The sequence below is a fragment of the Schistocerca serialis genome, chromosome 8, assembly GCF_023864345.2.
Source record: "Schistocerca serialis cubense isolate TAMUIC-IGC-003099 chromosome 8, iqSchSeri2.2, whole genome shotgun sequence".
In the NCBI taxonomy this organism is placed as follows: domain Eukaryota; kingdom Metazoa; phylum Arthropoda; class Insecta; order Orthoptera; family Acrididae; genus Schistocerca; species Schistocerca serialis.
In genome coordinates, this window is record NC_064645.1 from 396,768,683 (window position 1) to 396,779,070 (window position 10,388).

A 10,388-nucleotide genomic window follows, 5' to 3' on the forward strand; every position below is an offset into this window, starting at 1 on the left:
GTCCCAGTCTATGTAAATAGTTAGCTGCTTGACCAGGGTGTCGCCAAAACGGGGAAGTCTACACAGCTGACGTTTTAAACTGTCAACAGATGCTTTTGTGTGCTGTACGTCCACAATTGTTCGAACGATATAATTCTGTTAAGCAACAAAACTTTTATGACACAATGTACATTCAGAAGTTAACCAAGGAAATTGCCTACGTGAAGTGACATTTCGGAACGCTCAATGTTTTTTCACTCGTTGTTTTCTTGTATAATAGTGTGAGGCAGAAATGGCTACAGGCTTTTGAAAGACAGGTTATTTATGATCACATACACCAGGTGGTTATGTTTAAAGTGCACCTACTCAAAGAGGTCCATGCACCCCGTCTTCAGGCCACAAGTGGCCCATCGGGACCATCCGACTGCCGTGTCATCCTCAGCTTAGGATGCGGATAGGAGGGACGTGTGGTCAGCACACCGCTCTCGCAGTCGTTATGATGGTTTTCTTTGACCGGAGCCGCTACTATTCGGTTGAGTAGCTCCTCAATTGGCATCACGAGGCTGAGTGCACCCCCAAAAATGGCAACAGCGCACGACGGCCCGGATGGTCACCCATCAAAGTGCCGGCCACGGCCGACAGCGCTTAACTTCGGTGATCTGACGGGAACTAGTGCATCCACTGCGGCAAGGCCGTTGCCACAAAGAGGTCCATAGTGGACGGTTATTATCGGAACTTGTTAGATATTCTGACACGTTGATGTGTAACCGATTTACGCTGGAAAAACGTTTGCTCAAATTTTGGCCACCAGTTTCATATCCGGCGCTGGGAATGGAAAAATGAAATACGTAATTTTTCCATATGTAATGGATTAGTAATGGGATGTGGATTGAAAACGTGACACAATTGGAAAAAGCATAACTTTTTTATTATTGAGCTCCAATTACAAAGCTTTTTCAGCGAGGGCACCGGAGACGTTGACGAAACGTTGTAGGGGTCTGATTAGTATCTGGCGGGCAAAAAGGGGGTGACTTTTTTCCAGCGTAAGTCGGTTCCCCATTATCGCATTAGCGTATCCACTAAGTTTCGCTGCAATATTATAATTGTATCCGACAATGGATCTCCATGAGTAGCATCTCTTTAATTATAACAATCCAGTATACGCCCAAATCCATGTCGTCTTTCTATAAATATGTGTCTCTACTAAGAACCTTCAGATACAGGTTTTTCTTCCTTTTTTTCTTTTTGCTGTTCAGTATTTATTTACTGTTTCGTTTATCCTGTGTGTAGATCGTGTGAGCCCAGGGAATACTGCGACACTCGGCGTTTGCAGAAATCCTCGCTTTGTTTCTCATTATAAACAAGCTGGTTTGTAATACGTATGTTTTTGGATAGAGTCAGCCTTTAGAAAATCACAGTTTTGTTTTTTAACTCAAACATGTTTCACTGCAGTTGCAGCATTTTCAGTGGGCTTTTATTTTTCATCTCTTATTAAAGATAAAGAGTGTTCTTTGCTATTTGTATACATGTAGCTATTAGTTTTTAAATCGTAATTACAGATATTTGAAAAAATACATAAATTATGACTTCATATCTTTTTACCACATGGTGTGGTTTATCTGATGTGTTGTGTTTCTACACTGACCGTTTTGTTCCACAGTTTGTCATCTGCAATTACTTATACCTTAACGTAGATAAATTGTTTAAGCAAAAACTACGATTTGAAAACTTGTTGTTTCTATGAATGAAATTATTTAATTCTATGTGTGTGTATGTGTCTATTTACATAAAGTTTCACTTACATTTTCTTTTTATTCGTCTTAATCACTGTCAAACACTATATATTGAGTTTCCCCTGTCACTGTCACTGTTTCACTTTTTACCAGCTGTAAAAACAAACATGGCACGCAGTGTAACTGTTGAAGGTGTAAAAACAAGATGGCTGCCAGTGGAACAGTAGAAGGTATTCCTGGGAGCTTTTCGGAATCTTTCAGAGTTGTCTGTGATTTTTCTTTGTGTGTGTGTGTGTGTGTGTGTGTGTGTGTGTGTGTGTGTGTGTGTGTGTGTGGGTGGGTGTGTGGGTGTGTGTGTGTGTGTGTGTGTGTGTGTGTGTGTGTGTGTGTGTGTGTGTGTGTGGGTGTGTGGGTGTGTGGGTGTGTGGGTGTGTGGGTGTGTGTGTGTGTGTGTGTGTGTGTGTGTGTGGGTGTGTGGGTGTGTGGGTGTGTGGGTGTGTGGGTGTGTGGGTGTGTGGGTGTGTGGGTGTGTGGGTGTGAAAAGGGAGAGAGAGTGAGGGTGACAGTATGTTTTAGGTTTGCGTGTGTGAGAGGGTTTGTGTGTGAAAAGGGAGAGAGAGTGAGGGTAACAGTATGTTTTAGGTTTGCGTGTGTGAGAGGGTTTGTGCGTGAAAAGGGAGAGAGACAGAGAGAGAGAGAGAGAGAGAGAGAGAGAGAGAGAGAGAGAGTGACAGTAGGTTTGTGAAAAGCTATGAATTCATAATTAATATGTTTTTTCAAATATCTCTAATTACGATTTAAAACCTAATAGCTACATGTATAGAAACATCAAAGAACGCTCTTTATCTTTAACAGATGAAAAAAAATAAAAGCACACTGAAGATGCTGCAACTGCAGTGAAACATGTTTGGGTTAAAAAACAAAATTGTGTTTTGCTGAAGGTGTACCCTATCCAGAAACATACGTATTGTTAAAGCAAACACGGAAAAAAGAGCTTCAACCCCAAGATGATTAAGCTGGTTTATTTCTATGTGCCCGTTCGGTAGGGCAGAAAATTAGTTTGCCACTTTATTCGATTTAACTGTGACGACTGTGTAACGCTGCACCAAGGCAGTGGCAGACAGACGGCGCGGTACAGGCTGCAACACCGACGGTACGGGAAGGACGACTCGGGCACGGAATACGTGGCAATCTAATGTTTACATCTCTTTTGGTACTTGGTTTTTTTACCGACTGATTAGGAGAAAGCCAAATACCTACAGCAGTAATTCAGGCCTATACAGCTATTACCTTCCATCATTTGGATAGATCACTATTCCTCATGTTCCACTGAGATCTAACGAAATTGTTTCTTGTATGTTTCATTTCTGAAGATCATGAATCGATACCACATAGTAAACTGATTCTAGGAGCTGATGGGTAACACTGTCCCATGCAAACTGTTTTTCTATAAATGAAATTTTTCCGCACTGTAAACAAAGAATGCATCATCACATACGAACACGTCCCCGCGGGCACACACAGACATGCACACACACACACACACACACACACACACACACACACACATATTTATATAAAATTTGTTCCTGGGACAATGTAGGTCAGTGACTGGTAAATGTATGTATACTTACAAATGAATGAGCTACATTGTCGCAGAAAGAAGCTAAAAATTTTTCTAATTCACTGGATATGGGCGAAGTTCTTCAAAGATTTCCCTCGGTTAGGTCGTATAAACTGAAATTTTCTACCAACTTCTCAACTGAGAAGTATTTGTTTTTACTCCCCTGTCTCCAGGAACGTGGCTGAAAATCGACAGCCGGCCGGCGTGGCCAGCGGTTCTAGGCACTACAGTCTGGAACTGCGCGACCGCTACGGTCGCAGGTTCGAATCCTGCCTTGGGCATGGATGTGTGTGATGTCCTTAGGTTAGTTAGGTGTAAGTAGTTCTAAGTTCTAGGGGACTGATGACCTCAGAATTTAAGTCCCATAGTGCTCAGAGCCATTTCAACCATTTTTTTGAAAATCGACATTTGCAAAGGCTGGATCTGAAGCAGCCTGCCCTGCGCTTTAGAATGGGAAAAATATTGATATACAGTATGTGCACAGGACCTCTTCCCGTCAACGTGACATCGTTCCACTAGAGATCAAGTACACAGACACAAATAAACGTACTTTGACGAGTTTGAAATCTTCCGATAGTTGATTCGGACAAAACTATGTCAACAGATACATTAATTCGGGTCTAATATGCTATTCTATCCCTAACGTTGAACAATCATTCAAGGCCAGATATGCCGTGCTTCTTAGGGGATGACATGAGTACAGATGCACCTCTTGACAAAAAAGTGAAGCACTCAGAATGGAATGAAGAAATGAAATGGAACTTCGCGGGTTGACAGACTACATTATGTCATTCAGTATGAAAAAACTCGAGCCAAATACCCAAAGAACGTGGCATTATGTGCCCACTTATCAATATTAAACTGAACTCCTCTGGCCTATATGCTTGCACTGATGGTCCTCTCCTGAGCGGAGCTGGTCCACAGCTGTTGTAACTGGTCGTTGATATCATGAATACTGGTACAGGGATGGAAATGATATCCAAGCTAGCCACACGCAAGCTATATCGGGTGATTACCTCAATACAATGCAGACAGTACATGAAGACAAATGCCACGTGTTGTCGAGAATTACCAAATTGATATTGTCGTATTACCGGTATTACCGGTGCCACATGAGGAAAGAGGATGTCTGTCTGTGGTGTGCCGCTGTGCCGCCAGGATTCCCTCAGACACAACTTGCCGTGAACTGACACTCATTGGCTTCCTATACCACGGCGCCAGGAGTACACTGTGCCCCTCCAAAACACTGGAAGTATGGATCCCTCACCAGATCACCGAGACATTCGTTGACAGTGGACGTCCAGAGCAGTGCAGAGCTATGCGTCACCTCTGAACAAAGTGCTATACCATTCATGAGAAATCCATGATTCTTGGTCATAGTACCATTAGAAAAGGAGTCGTTTATTTCGTCGAGTTAATGGCAGCCTGGGCATGAAACAGCAGTTCCCTAGTACAGCTGTTGCTTATCACCGACCAGTGGTGTCAAATGACGCAGGATGGTTGCAGGGAGCGCATTACTAATCATCGGGCCCCTTGCAGCTGTGCTTGCTGCACATTATGGAGATTCTCTATTGTCGTGGCCCTACATGGTCGACCAGAACATTAACTACGGAAATTTATCTATTTATTTATTTATTTATTTTCATTAACAGTACAGAGTAACCCACCGCCTTGAAATGTAAGGTGGGTCGGGTGCTTCTGAATATTAACAGCAAAGACTTCTCATTGTTACAATATTATTGGTATACAGTTGTTAATGCTTTTTTTAAAAAAAATAATATAAAGAACTATAAAGATTTTTATGAGGTTACAGCGAATTGAATGCTTAACACTTGTTAAAATTGTTCCATATCATTTATTTCTACCTAGTTGTTGAGAATATAATTTATATAGTGCAGATGTCAAAGAAAAAGAAAAAAATAGAAAATGTAATACAATGAGTGTGGTAAAAAAAATTGCATTATCTAGAGGGAAGTGATATGCTGTATTTGGATGTGTAATATAGTCTAAGTAGCATGTTGCTTGATAACGGCCTATTTCTACCTGTTTCAGATGAGAAGGTCTCGGTACAACCTCGAGCTATTCTCATCTGAAATGGTTTGTGCTAATGCACGTTTACGCAGATTATACAGATTAAATACTGATTGAGCACTTCACACATGGAATACATGAATTTTAGCCTTACATGAGAAATAAACTTATGTTTGTAATTTGTTAGTAGAAACAGAATATAGTTCATTGCCACTTGAATGCATTATTCCTAAAATAACTCAATACATTACTGATATATAAAATTCATTGATTGTAGCTTTGAGTAGAGAAGAGAATATACTTCACTCAGCAGACAGTAAAAGGAGCAATACATTACTGCTTGTACGCAGTATACTTTAAACACTATGCAGTAAGTCCTTGGAGAGGAGGAGCCTTGGAATAAAAGTTATTCGAGCCTTCTCCTCCCAAGCGACATTACATTATTACTACAGTCTTAGTATGTGGTGCCAGAGTTTATTTGCTTTATGATTGTTGTGTTGTTTGTGACTGTGTTGTGCCTGCAATGCCATGCGTTGTTGGTTTTGGTCCCTTACGTGTTGATTCCTTCTGAGTCATGTTCACCTAGTGTTCCTTCCTAGGTTTCAGAATCTGTGGTCGTGTTTGTGTCCTCCCATGTGGCTTGTTGTGTTGTTTGTGCTTGTCTAAGCCTCCTTCCATATGGGTTTTGGAGCTTGTATTCTTCGTGCAGAGTGTTCGTTATTTTGCAGATGTCATTTTCGTTCTGTATAGGTCTCACTTGTGCTAGCGTGTTGCATAGCAGTGTGACATGTTCTGTTGTCCCAGTTCCTACGCATACGCATACTTCATCGTTCGTTAGTCCCATACGGTTTAAACGTACCGGATACGGACCGTGGCCTGTCACGAAATGGACCACCCCTCGGCTTGGGTCGACATATTTCAGTTGTAGTCTTTCACGTACATCAGGAAAGTAAGAGTGTACTCGGCGACACATGTCGGATGCATCCCACTCTCTCTGCGATGATTAAATCCGCCATTGTTTCATTTGTGTTTTGTTCATAATGTTGGTTCCCGTAATTTCGGTGACTTAAACGAGCCTGTCCCTCTTAAGCCAGTAAAGAGCAGCTCTCTAACGTATTGTAATGCCTATAGGGCACGTCCCCATCACAACGCGAAGTTCCTCAAGTGACGTGGTGTTGAAAGCTTCGCTTATTCTCAGGAGTACACTACGTTGACCTCGTCTTGCAGTTGTACTGTTACACTGTGTGTTCAATCTGTGAGCCCAAGCACTTGCAGCGGAGGATGCGATAGATTCAGATATCGCAATGTTGTAGATCTTTATCGCCTTGATAGGTAATTTGTACTGAGTTGTGTTCAGTCTTTCTAATTTGTGCATATTTTTGGAGAGTGGGTCAATTGTCAGTTTTATTTGATGGTTGAAAGTCTGTTTTTCGTCAAGGTTCAGTCCGAGATAACGTGTGGCTTGCTTCCTCTCTGTATGCTTGTATAGTCTAATTTTAGAATTTCATTCCTCTGTAGTGTTCCTCTGAGCAGTAAATATACAGTTTTGTTCGGAGCTACTTTTAATGTATTTTCTTTGCACCAGCTGTTAATTTTCTGAAGCAGTTTTGTGCCTTTTGTCTCTAGTGCTGCTCTCGATTTGGCTGACACCATTACGAGCAAGTCATCTTCGTACGCCACCACACCTCTTACTCTGTCGTCACTGTCCAGGGTGTTCAGCAAGGGCTCGATTGCGATATCCCAGATTATTTGTCCGTATATCGAGCCCTGTGGATATCCCTTTGTTATTCTCTTGACAACCTTCCGTGTACCAGCCCTCCATCCCGCCACGCTGCCTCTGCAGTAGTCGAGGAGGCTATTGTAAAGGGAAGCTGATAGCCTCATTTCCCTTAACCAGGCGAAGAGGGATGGCCACCACAAGTTGTCAAAGCCTCGGCTATGTCGATCAGTATCGCGGCCAGGTATTTGTCTCTGATGCTATTTGTAATTGTCAGTGCTTGGTTGACGGCGTCTTCTATTGATCTACCTTCCCTGAAGCTGAATTGATGGGGCGTTAGGCCGAGGAGGCGTCTGTGCGATTGTAAATGGCCACACAGGAGCCTTTCCTGTACCTCGCCGAGAGTGTTTAAGAGGCAGATCAGTCGGTAAGTTTTGGGGTCTGTTGGCACGTACTACCAACAAGCAAAGACAGCTCCTGAAAGACAGATAAGATTTGGTCTGTATCACGACGCTAAACAGAAATACCAAAAACAACTAAAGACAAGACCAATTTTGTAAAAACCCAGCTGCAGAACGACATCTGGGGAAGCCCATTCAAGACAGAAACAGAACGAATGAAGACACCGACAGTTCTGTCAACACCAATACAAGCTGGAGGCACAATAATGGAAAAGCACAGCAGAATATCTTCTGAACAGGCTCCTCCCAGAATTAGGCAACCATACATCGGTCACAGTGTCACCGTGCCATTCGCGCAAGAAGTCGCGACAGCAATCAGCAGGCTTAAAAACCGGAAAGCACCCTGCCCAGACAAAATACTTTCAGAAACATTAATACAAACAGTAACCCAACTCACACCTTTTCTTGCTATCATGTTCAACAAGGCACTACTAACAGGCAGAATTCCAAACCTCTGCAAAACTGCTAATGTAGTAATAATCAGGAAGTCACTACGAGAATGCTCGTCTTCAAGTTTCCATGTAGTCCAACTACGGGCCACTAACGTATCTAGCGCCCAAAAAAAAGTAGGGCCGCACGATTCGACCAGCCACCCAAATGTAAACCCAGAAGGACCCTTTCAAACTCTGTCAGGTGCTGATAACGCTATCTCACTCGTGTACCCAGCACACAGCTCAACTTTATACTTCACAGTGTTCCCTCGACATCTGATGCTCTTCACTTCTCGTACATACCCTGCAAGGAATAGTAACAACACTAAATATGAACATAAACTGACGCATTCTCATGCTCATTCTACCTGAGACAGCACAGCAGCTCTAACCACTTACGTACAAAACTATCGTGTGTACGTTGTAAAGACATTGCTTTCCCCGAAAGTCGATAATATCTTTTTCTTTTCTGCATTACATTGTCATAGTAAGTATGTATCATTTATTTCAACTATTCTTTATTTGTTAATACGTCACATTGTTTCTTCATTCATTTTGTTACTGTTTCATATTTCATATTGTACGAATGTACAGATAGAGAAGATCCAAAGAAGAGCGGCGCGTTTCGTCACAAGGTTATTTGGTAAGCGTGATAGCGTTACGGAGATGTTTAGCAAACTCAAGTGGCAGACTCTGCAAGAGAGGCGCTCTGCATCGCGGTGTAGCTTGCTGTCCAGGTTTTGAGAGGGTGCGTTTCTGGATGAGGTATCGAATATATTAATTCCCCCTTCTTATACCTCCCGAGCAGACCACGAATGTAAAATTAGAGAGATTCGAGCTCGCCCAGAGGCTTTCCGGCAGTCGTTCTTCCCGCGAACCATACGCGACTGGAGCAGAAAAGGGAGGTGAAGTGCCCTCCACCACACAACGTAGGGTGGCTTGTTGAGTATAAATGTAGATGTAGATGTAGAATGTAAATGTTCTGGTTTTATATGTTTTGTAAATCTCTGGTTAGGCTAAGAGAAGTACTGTGTCAGAGAGAGAGCGAACGACTATCGATAGGGAGCGTGCGAGTTGTTGTGGTATTGTGGTCGGTTCGCGGGTGGAAAAACGTGACAAAATTCGGCGTGAAAGACGGTGATACGCGGAGGAACAATTAATTACAGTGCGTCCGCTGTGTTAAGAGAAGATCGAGCATTATTAAGTGAACAGTAAAACCTGAAAAGTATATCGAATGTTTCCGGTGACGATTTTACAAACTGTGTGAACTTGTGATAATTATCCATGAATCAGATACAACTGTCGTGTAGAAACACTAACTGTTAGAACTGCGTGAAAGTGGAACAAACCAAAATGTTAAGTAAAAGAACAGTTCTGTGATTTGATCAAGAAACATTTATTATATCGTCCAAACTGTCTTAAAGACGACGACGTAAATTGAACTAATGTTTAACGCACTGTTATAGTGATGAACACATGTGACTGTTTTCCTGTGACAACACTGAAAGAACTGTGCGAAGTATTGGCATTAACAGGATATATATCGTAAATAGAAAAGACATTGCATAATTCCGACGTACCCGCACCGCGTGATTAGTAAACTTTTAATAATAAAACGTTGCGCGCGTAACGACAACGCACATATTGGAACTATTATTATCGCGCCAGTGCTGCCAGCTGATTCGACTACAACGGAGACGTGGACCACCGCCGTAACTGGAATATTAATGAAACAGGAGGCTCCATCATGATCTTCACGCCACGAACCAGGATTCACTTCACACATAATCCGCGCGGACCACGCTGACGTCATCGCACTGCCTGCAGCAACAGTTAAGACATTAAAAGAAAATTATTACGCTCTCTCTCATTTCAAAATTAGAGACAATTGCAGTTAAATTAACTATTTTAAAAAATACTCTCACAATATCTCAATTTTGATAAGTCCCAATAAATATTCTTTCCATTACTTCGTCTTGTTGACGGTGTTAAAAAAAAAAAAAACCGGTTCAAATGGCTCTGAGCACTATGGGACTCAACTGCTGAGGTCATTAGTCCCCTAGAACTTACAACTAGTTAAACGTTAAACCTAACTAACCTAAGGACATCACATACATCCATGCCCGAGGCAGGATTCGAACCTGCGACCGTAGCGGTCTCGCGGTTCCAGACTGCAGCGCCTAGAACCGCACGACCACTTCGGCCGGCGGTGTTGAAAACCCGCCAAATTATAGTTCAATTAATAATTTTCTTTCAAAATTCATCTCAGACATTTTCCTGCTCATTATAATTTTATTTTAATGTTTGTTTGTAAGTTCTTTTGGAGGGAGTAGATATTTTATTTTTTGTGTAGTAAAATTAGCTACCATAAAATTACGTATATTATCAGCTGATGCTGTCCGCCATTACTGC

The 10,388-nt window shown here is 42.1% G+C and overlaps 1 pseudogene; it reads right to left on the minus strand.

Annotated features, from left to right (window-relative positions):
* Positions 1-561: 561 nt before the first annotated feature.
* LOC126417431 (5S ribosomal RNA) lies at positions 562-679 on the minus strand (annotated as a pseudogene).
* Positions 680-10,388: the final 9,709 nt, after the last annotated feature.